This window comes from Mus caroli, unplaced genomic scaffold (genome assembly GCF_978045245.1).
Source record: "Mus caroli unplaced genomic scaffold, Mus_caroli_1 scaffold_9, whole genome shotgun sequence".
Classification (NCBI taxonomy): domain Eukaryota; kingdom Metazoa; phylum Chordata; class Mammalia; order Rodentia; family Muridae; genus Mus; species Mus caroli.
Window position 1 is genome coordinate 56056497 of NW_028227264.1, and position 10786 is coordinate 56067282.

The 10786-nt window shown below is 41.6% G+C and overlaps 1 pseudogene; it reads left to right on the plus strand.

The window, feature by feature from the left end:
- The first annotated feature begins 332 nt into the window (after positions 1 to 332).
- LOC110302684 (large ribosomal subunit protein mL48 pseudogene) lies at positions 333 to 9953 on the plus strand (annotated as a pseudogene).
- The last annotated feature ends 833 nt before the right edge of the window (positions 9954 to 10786 follow it).

Sequence of the window (10786 nt, forward strand, 5' to 3'; positions counted from 1 at the left end):
AAGATTAGTAATGCTGCACAGGAAAGGGGAGAGAAGGTTTATTCTATGTGGTCACATTTAGAGAGAAATAAATAAATGGGTCCAGTGATCCAGGACCATTTTGAGGGTGTTTAGATTTAAATAGAGTAAGATTTAAGGCAAGAGCCAAAGAGGCATGCATAATTAAGTAGTTCTGGTCAAAGCCTGATCTGGTCGATCATTGTCTAGCTTTCTACTGTTATCATTTCCCAGAGCCCATCAGTCTGGTGCTCAGCCTCCTCCCTACCAGAGATAATTTCCCTCCTCTGGAGAGGGAATCTCTCCCTGGAGGTCTGTTGTTCCTGGAATCCAAGATGATTGCACATCTGGGAAAAAGACTTATCTTTGTGCTCTCATCTAGAAGGGGAAGCACAGAGGTAAGTGGGCACTCCTCCTCCTTATAGGACTGATGTGCCTAGATTCAGAGGAAAGCCAGTATCCAACAGAAGAAGCACAAATTAAGGCAAGGCCTTGATTTTGTCAATTCATGCACCCAAATAAGAAGTGGATAGTTTTTAGCAAAGCAGCCTCTAGGTGCCTGCTTCATTTGCCACACTGGAAATTTTATTGATTTTTCTTTTAATATGGACATCTTGCTTCTTTTTTCCCCTTTTCTTTTTCTTTTTTTATTAGATATTTTCTTTATTTACATTTCAAATTTTATCCCCTTCCCTCATTTTCCTTCCTACCACCCCCCCATCCCATCCCCCCTCCCTCTGCTCACTAACCCACCCACTCCCACTTCCCTGTCCTGGCATTCCCCTACACTGGGGCATCAAGTCTTCTCAAGACCAAAGTCCTCTCCTTTCATTGTGACCAACAAGGCCATCCTCTGCTACATATGCAGCTGGAGCCATGGGTCCCTCCATTTGTAGACTTTGGTTGGTGGTTTAGTCCCTGGGAGCTCTGGGGTGTATTGGTTGGTTCATATTGCTGTTCTTCCTATGGGGCTGCAAACCCCTTTAGCTCCTTGGGTCCTTTCTCTAGCTCCTTCATTGGAGACCCTGTGCTCAGTCCAATGGATGGCTGTGAGCCTCCACTTTTGTATTTGTTAGGCACTAGCATAACCTCTCAGGAGACAGCTATATCAGGCACTTGTTGGCATCCACAATAATGTCTGTGTTTGGACATTGTGATGGTTTGTATATTCTTGGACCAGGGAGTGGCACCATCTGGTGTGGCCTGGTTGGAATATGTGTGTCACTGAGGGTGTGGGCTTAAGACTCTCACCCTAGTTGCCTGGAAGTCAGTCTTCCACTAGCAGCCTTTGGATAAAGACGTAGAACTCTCAGCTCTGCTTGAGCCATGCCTGCCTGGATATTGCCATGCTCCCACCTTGATGATAATGTACTGAACCTCTGAACCTGTAAGCCAGCCCCAATTAAATTTTTATAAGACTTGCCTTGGTCATAGTGTCTGTTCACAGCAGTAAAACCCTGACTAAGACAGACATCTTGCTTCTTTATTCAGTTTCAGTTTCTATTTTTATTTTATTAGAGAATATTCTTTATTTCTTGAGAATGGGTGCATAAGAAATATATCCATCAAGAATTTACTTGCCACTAAATGTTTTTATTTTATCACAGCATTGGTAAATTGGCCATCCATTAAACCTGCTATTTCTATATTCTCTTGAGTCCATGTTGCTTATTACTAGTTAATACCAGCTTCATTGTTTTTTTTTATGGTTAATAATTCCAGGGCTTTTGTTTTGTTTGGATTTTTTTTATTAATAGAGGGACTCACTATGCAACTCAGACTAACTCAAATTTGTACTCATTCTGTTCCAACTTCCAGAATTTGGGGGATTATAGGTACATCTGAGTAGTAAGTCATTCTTTACATTAACCTTTACATGTTCAAATCTCTGTGGTTCTCTTTTAAAAAGTATAATCACTAAAGGTCCTCCAGATGCTGGGTATTTCCCACAGGATAACAGCATGCCTTGCCATTCTCTTCTTCCCCTTGGGTCACCTAGTCATGCAACCCGTGTCCATTCTGATTGTCCTATGCTATCCTACCCATCTCAAGATAGTCATTATGTCTATGAGTCTAAATTGCTTGTGATGTCAAAATCCACAAAGTAGATTGATGCCTTAGCTTTAAAATTCTTTGGCTTCCTTCCTCTAGAAACACTTAACTTCATTAGTTTGGAGCACAGTCTCTCAAGATTTCTCAAGTGTTGTCTCGGAAGCTATCTGTGATCTCTTTTTCTTGTGACAGTTGCTTTTTATCTCTTTAGAGCACATGCAGACCATAGGTCTGGGTCCCTGTGTTTATGGTGAGTACTTCATTTGGCACAAGACCTTATGTCCATTGCTGTCATCACAGTTCCGGCTGCATGATCCTGGCATTTCAAAGCAGCTGTCAAACCAGCTTGAGCTGAAAGCTCTTCACAATGCATCCAAATGGAACAGAGTAACACCAATGGTTTGGATTTAGGGAAAATCAGTACTCGGCATATGCCACTCATCTAGTAAACATTTACATTTTTAGGTATACAGGCATCACTGAGAATTTGTGAATTAAAAAAGCAAAAATCACTTTATAGAATTCTAAAACCTTCCAGTTAAAAATTCTGTGCTACAGAGTCGGAATTTGTTTGAATGAGAATTTAGCCAGAATAAGAGGACTAGTATGAATTTCTGTGGCTAAAAGTTACTTGTTGTTTGTTTGTATTTTTTTTAATGAAAGCAGTACATTAGTCATTAAACTACAGCACTGATAGAAAATAATCCCAAGTAAGAACCAAAAAGACCTGAAGTTTTCCTGATCTTATCTCATTCATAAGTTTTGAATTGTTGACAATGAACTGTAGACATTTGAAGGTGTTAATCGTGTTCCTGTTTTGTTTGGATATCATACATACAAAATGTTATGTAAGTTTTAGGGCACAGAGATTATCCATGGAACACTTCACAAAATGAACGAATGTGTTTATTCAGCACAGCGTACTCAGAATGCTTACATCTGAATAGTGCCTGTACTCATGTTTAAAAAGAGGTCAGACAATATTTTTTAAATTTAATTTTCTTTCTTCCTTCCTTCCTTTACATCCTACTTACTGCCCCCTCCTGGTCACCCCTCCTACAATCCTTCCTCTATTCTTTCCTTTCTCCTCTAAGAGGGTGGGGGCCCCTGTGGGTATCCCCTTACCCTGGCACTTCAAGTCTCTTTGAGGTTAGGCGCTTCCTCTACCACTGAGGCCAGACAATGCAGCCAAACTAGAACATATTCCATGGACAGGTAACAGCTTTGGGGATACCCAAAGCTGGACCCACATGAAGACCAAGCTGCATATTTGTTACACATGTGAGGAAGGCCTGGGTTCTGCCCATGTATGTTCTCTGGTTAGTGGTTCAGTATCTGAGAGCCCCAAGGGTCCAGGTTAGTTAATTTTGTTGGTCTTCCTGTGGAGTTTCTATCCTCTTTGGGGTCCACTATCCTTTCTCTTATTCTTCCATAAGAGTCCCCATGCTCCATTCACTGTTTGGATATGGGTGTCTGCATCTGTCTGAGTCAGCTTCTGGATGGAGCCTCTCTGAGGGCAGCCATGTTAGGCTCCTGTCTGCATAATATCCGTAAACTGGGCAGTAACAATTCTTTCACTTTTGTAGTGGGATGCAGTAAGCCGTATGGGGTTACAGATTAAAGGCTCACAGGTAATACATTGGAAGGAGGAATTTTAAGAGAAGGTTGTGCCTATTGTACTGGGACAAGTACATAATTTAACAGAGTAAACTATAAAAAGAAGATTAGCATTTAAATTAAGTGGTCAATCATTTCCTTTTATTATAGAGAGGTTCATGCATGGTTCGAGCTACAAAAGAAAATCAATGAATTAAACACCAAGCACCAGGCTTTTCTAAATGTCCCCTAAGCAAGCAAATCATTGCAAAAAACCATTCTATTATTGATGGTAACAATTGCTCAAACAGTGTTTTGCCATTCTAAATTCTCTTCTGAAGTTCTCAAAAAAAAATCAATTGTAAATTGCAAGGGACTAGATAGAGAGCCACTGCAAAGAGTTTGGTCAAATAAGAGTGATAAACCCACCCATCCATTTATGTATCACATGTGGATTATAGCTGACTATTCTACAGGCTGGGAGCACCTAGAGACACAATCACATTTAGAGGAGTCAGGAAGACCTTATAGACGATACTTGGGTTGAGTCTTGAGGATGACTTGAGACTGAGGGAAAAAATACTTTTTAAAAAATCTTTTTTAAAAAAGATCTATCTATCTATCTATCTATCTATCTATCTATCTATCTATCTATCTATCTATTTATGTGAGTACACTGTAGCTGTACAGATGGTTGTGAGCCTTCATGTGGTTGTTGGGAATTGAATTTTTAGGACCTCTGCTCCCTCTGGTCAGCCCTACTTGTTCCAGTCAACTCTGCTCGCTCAATCCCTGCTCATTCCGGCCCAAAGATTTATTTATTATTATATATAAGTACACTGTAGCTGACTTCAGACGCATCAGAAGAGGGTGTTAAATCTCATTACCGGTGGTTGTGAGCCACCATGTGGTTGCTGGGATTTGAACTCTGGACCTTTGGAAGAGCTGTCAGTGCTCTTACCCACTGAACTATCTCACCAGCCCAAAACACCTCTGCTAAGGGACCAATATATGGAAAGACAAGAAGGTGAGAAAACACATTCCATTCTGTGACATCTGATAGATGTGGTATGATGGGAGAAAAGACTGCAGGAAGCAGTCTCACAGTTAGGGCTATAAACCCAACTGGGACCCTTATTTGAAGGAACCTCTTACTTAGGAGTTATTTGCTAATTCATCTAGTAGGCAAGAGAAGGCCACTGAAAATTGTATATTGTCCTGTTGAGAAAATGTAGAGTTTAGGCTGAGAGTAGACGAGATACTGAGTGCTAAAAGATCAGGAGCAAGAATCTGCATGTGCCTTTGATGTGAGAGGATAATTTTATATAATTCTGTGACTGCATACTATCCAGGCCCCCCTGTCCCTTTCTTCTCCTTTTAACTGGTTATTAAGAGGACCCGTGGCCTTTGGCTCCTCTCTTGCCACAGAGTTCTGCTTTCTTTCAGAGTATATTTGGATGACTGGTTTAAAGATCCTGTTCATTCTCTCTTAGATGTTCTTGATTAGTGTTGATACTTCTGAAGAAACTGCACTCATAACATTGTTAGGGAATTGTAGAGGTGTATATAACATAGGGTGCCAGATGCTAGTTTAGGGCTTGCTGTGCTCATAACACAGTTCCAGCTACAGTGGTCTGCAGCATGTCACCATATCACTTTGCAGCTGAGGCACATGGTACTGCCTCTCTCCTGCTCTAGCACTAACAAAATCTTACAGAACCTCAGGGACTGCTTTGGGTCTTTGGAGGCAACATACAACTCACTTTGATGTACTATGTCGACCCATTCACCAAATTCTGGCTGCCAATTTTGAGAATGACCAGGAAAATGAAAACCTCTACATAAAGCTGTTTCAGGACCAGGTTCTTTTCTTTTTTTAAAATTTTTTATTAGGTATTTTCCTCATTTACATTTCCAATGCTATCCCAAAAAGTCCCCCATACCCACCCCCCACTCCCCTACCCACCCACTCCTCCTTTTTGGCCCTGGTGTTCCCCTGTACTGGGGCATATAAAGTTTGCAAGTCCAATGGTCCTCTCTTTCCAGTGATGGCCAACTAGGCCATCTTTTGATACATATGCAGCTAGAGACAAGAGCTCCAGGGTACTGGTTAGTTCATATTGTTGTTCCACCTATAGGGTTGTAGTTCCCTTTAGCTCCTTGGGTACTTTCTCTAGCTCCTCCATTGGGGGCCCTGTGATCCATCCAATAGCTGACTGTGAGCATCCACTTCTGTGTTTGCTAGGCCCCGGCATAGTCTCACAAGAGACAGCTATATCTGTGTCCTTTCAGCAAAATCTTGCTACTGTATGCAATGGTGTCAGCGTTTGGAAGCTGATTGTGGGATGGATCCCTGGATATGACAATCACTAGATCAGGACCAGGTTCTTATGGGTGAATAGTTCTGAGGGTGCCCGAAGAGTGAGGGTCTGACAAGAGTCCTGTGTGTGACCTTTGTCAAATTCCTAAGGGAGAGTCTAGCACAGAACTCTGATGATTTCCCAACCAGCAATGATTTTATTTTTTGCAAAACTACTTTGGCTTTGCTACTGGGAAAGTTACATTTGTGACCACAGTCTATTAATTTGCCTATTAGGAACCGCTCTTGGCACTTAACCACAATGTTGTACTAGCACTCCAGTATCAGCTGGAAGCAGCCTACTAGACATGATTGTGACTAAGCAAGGCCTGATGACACAAGTTAGTCTACCAGCCAGTGTCACAGATGCTCACGGTCTGTACTTCTGCATCTCCTTGTTTCATCTCAGCCTGAATCTACTGGCATCATGTGTAGCTCACTGTGATGGACAGATTAGAAAGAACAGAATTTTGAGTCTGGTTCATAGGAGATCCACCACGATATTCTGGCACTATTTAAAAGAACAAAACTGTAAGTCTGCAACTCTACACAAGAATACTCTGTGTAGGGATAGCCTAAAGGTCAGTGGTGAGGAAAATCCTTAGAGCACGGCACCAGGTTGTTTTGTTTTTGTTTTTTTGTTTTCTGCCCGTAAGGAAATATGGCTGAAGTCATAGATCTACTATCATCCACATGCAGTGTTTAACTTTTGATAGACATTCCAAGAGTATTGCAAATACCTAGTGAAAATTAGTCAAGACAGTCTGAAAAAGTAGATGGACAAATGCTTCTGCTACAAAGTACGAAAATATTGTGACCAGTATGAGTTTTTCTTGAGGAATGACATCAACAAAAAAAGGATTTTAATAGTTGAGTGGGCGGTTCAGTGGATAAGAGCACTGAAAGCTCTGCCAAAGGTCCAGAGTTCAAATCCCAGCAACCACATGGTGGCTCACAACCATCCATAATGAGATCTGATACCCTCTTCTGTTGTGTCTGAAGACAGCTACTGTGTACTTAGATATAATAATACATAAATCTTTTTAAAAAATTGTAAAGTGAAGTTTTGATCTTTTCCGGACACTGTTATTCTGGCCAAGTGAACACAGCTGACCAGTCATGGGAGAAGGAGCAGAAGATATGTATGAGCTTGACACAACAAAGTTGATCGTGAATGTTGAATGTCCAACCTGTCGACAGACAGGATCTGAGCAGGTGCATGGTGCTAATCCCTGAGACGTTTCCAACAGTTAGACGCAGGAAAGATGATTCTTTGGATTGTTTACATCATGGACGGGTTGGAGCTTGTTTCCTCTGGAATAGGATTATCTCTGGATGTGGGCATGACTTCTCTACCGCGCTTGCTTCTGCCAAACCCGTTAGCCATGATTGTTTTGAGTCCAGGTCATCCTCCATGCAGAGGATGCTGCATAATAGGATGCTGAATAGAATCCTCTGGCCATAGAAATTATCAAAACAAATCATGTCCATAGATCACCCTGATCTCAGTATGCTACCTATCACCCTGAAGCAGCTGACTTGGCGATGAAATGACATTTGGAAAAGTCAGCTATAGTTTAACTATGAGGTCATACTGTTGGAGACTGGAGTAACATTATCTAGGATGGGGTAAATTATGTCAATTGGAGACTACTAGCATGTGGCACTGTCTTTATTAGCACTATTATTCAAATGAGTGAAATAGGCATAGATATTAACATTCTTGTTTCTCATTTGTTGGCCACTGGTTTGGAGGTATTATGTTTCCCTTGTCTCACCAAACATAATTTTCATGAAGGGACACAGTAATAATTTAACTGAACAGGTTGTCAAGACTGGCACCTGGCCAGTATGGACTCCTTATGTGCCTGACACAATCAATGTATGGTACCATCATCCATGCCTGTCACAAAGTTTAATAAAACAAAACAAAACAACAAAACTGTAGATGAGTGAAAGGGCATGGGACTTGGAAATGTTTACCCTCTTAGGGTATCATTCTTTGCCACAGATTTCTGGGACAGATGTGGCAAGGGAATGAAGAAAGGGCAGACATACAGACACACACACACACACACACACACACACACACAAGCTTGGGTTGGTTGGACTAGAATCTCTGATGGAGCAATCACAGTTCTCTGGAAACTCAGCATGCTTATTATATGCAGTTGAACAGAGAGGCAGGATTATTTCATACAGATAAGCCAGGAGGCAGTGCTTATGATACATAGCTGGACCAAGGACACAGACATAGCTAATCTTGGTAGTAGCGGTATCTGTACGTGGAACAGTCTTTAGGCCATAAATATCCAGAGAGGGAGAAAGCCATAATGAACACGTTTAGCATCCACACATGGACTAGAGGAAGGTATTGCCTTTCCCTTTGAGGCTGAGGCTAGGGTCGTTGACATAGATATGCCCACGTGAAAAACACATTCAGTCAGGAAACCCACACTATGGGCTTCCTCTGTTCCCTACAACTAGAAAGCTGCTTTCTGAGAGTGAAGAGAATACAGAATGGCTTGTAAAAGAAAATGGTTATGAATGCCATCTGCAGCCATTTGGTAAGATGGTTTATAAATGCCACATGGGAAAGGTGAACAGGAATGACTTCAGCTGTCTTGTTTTGAGTATTTCCACCTTCGTTTGGCATAGCTTTTCTTGTGTTGATAGTAAACAGTCTATTTTACATTTGTTTTTGCCTTCGTGCTGCCAAAATGAGATGTTCTTTCATGGTTGAGACTCAGGGGTCAGCCTTCATTTAGAGTCTAACGAAAAGGGAGTGTGACTCTGCTAGAGAAGAACTCATCCTGAGATGGTATCTTGAGTGTATTCTCTTCTCAGGAGAGGGACAGTATGTCTTCAGTTGCACAAGAGAGTGCTACATGATGGTAGGCAGATATGTTCTTCCTTTTTTTTTTTTTTCTTTTTTCGTTTTTCTTTTTTTCTTTTTTTTTTAAGACAGGAATATATTGGGATTTTTATTATAAGAATAACCAGCAAGTACAACAATCTTTCAGCTCCAGCCACATAATCGTTTTTCTTTATATGGAACTAAATTAAAGGACTGTTTCAGCCTGCTCTTTATCAGCATGGTTAAGCTAAGAACCACAAGTCCCCAGATCTTCTCCCTTGTAAGATTGTAATTTAGTGTTGACCAAAAGAGACCCTGTATGATTTGGGAGGCACAAAGATTAAAACAGTAGCCTTAACTCTCTGGAAGTCTTTGCAGCCAGTTACAAAGGCAGAGCAGGATGAAGACCTTTCTGGCTGCGTTTCCAGAAGCCCTGGGGTCGTGATTGCTAGGGTGGATCTTCGGTTTGCTCAGAAGCCACAGTGGTCGAGAGTGAGTGGAACCCTGGGAAAAGTGCTTGGCTTTTCCCTCCAAAGATTCAGAAGTTTGGGAGAGAATCCCATTTTTTTTTCTGCAGGTAGTATTCTGAGGACCAGTCGACACTACAAGACAAAGCCCACTCATGGCATTGGAAGATACAGACACTTGGTGAAAGTGCTAGAGTCCAAAAGGAAGAAAGCAAAAGTACAAGTGAGAGCCATTAATGTGGGGACAGATTATGAATATGGGGTTTTAAATATCCACACGACAGCTTATGACATTAGTCTGCGAGAAAGTTATGCCCAGTGTGACCACCGCTTCTGCAACTAGCTGTCCATCAAAATCGAGAAAAGTTATGGGATGCCCATCAAAACCATAGAAGTGGCGCATCTGCCAGACAACAAAATGATCCTAGACTCAGTCCTTACCACCCATGAGTGGGTGGTTCAGATCAGCGATCTGAGTGCTACATTTGCAGAGATTTTCTTGGAAATACTCCAAAGCAATCTTCCAGGAGTCAGATTGTCAGTGAGGGAGCACACTGAAGAAGACTTCAAGGGAAGGTTCAAAGCTCTGCCATAACTGGAAGAGTCGTTGGCCAAGTTGAACTAAAAATACTGCAAGCCCTTCATGCAATTGTTGGTCTCTGAGGAGCTCCTCCTGCAAGATCAGAGTTAAGGAGAAACATGAACGCTCATACTGGGATTGCCTCCTTGCATCTGTGACAGTTAGCACTTCCCTTAACAAAACCTAGGACCTTCACCTAATAGCCATCTGCTGTTGCCACTCTGTGTGTGTGTGTGTGTGTCTTTGGCTGTGTGTGTTTATCAGTTATATTGTGAGGTATCTTTAAGGAATTCTGTTTCTCTTTGTCTGAACAAGTTCTCATTCTACCATACTTTTTTAGTTAGAATGAATTCATTCTCTAAAACAGTCTGATGTAAACTGATTGTTTGTTTGAGACACAGTCTCTCTGTAGCCTTGGAACTTGCTATATAGTTGAGGGTAGCCTCAAACTCACCTGCTTCCTTTCCCCCAATTTCCACTCTCCAAAAGCTGGGGTTAAAGGTTTTATGCCATTGTGCCCAATATGAACTCATCTCTTAAAGTAATACTATAGCATGGAGTTTTATAATGAAGTAGAGATCGCAACAAAAATGAAAAACAAAACAAAACAAAACCAAAGGCAGAGAAATGGAACCATTATTCCAACTGGTGACCTGGACAATATAAAGCAGTTTGGGTTCAAACTTAGTGTAAGTCCCAGAAGCTATAGTAGCTTCTATGGATCTCCTGCAGCTCCCATTGGCACAAGCTCTCATTTCAGTGGCATGAGGCGCTCTTATTCTCAGATTTCCCTGCAACCATACATCTTGGCTGTTTGATGCATAGTTTCACACTGCAGCTCAGGCAGACTTTGAACTGGTGGCAGTCCTCCTAGCTCA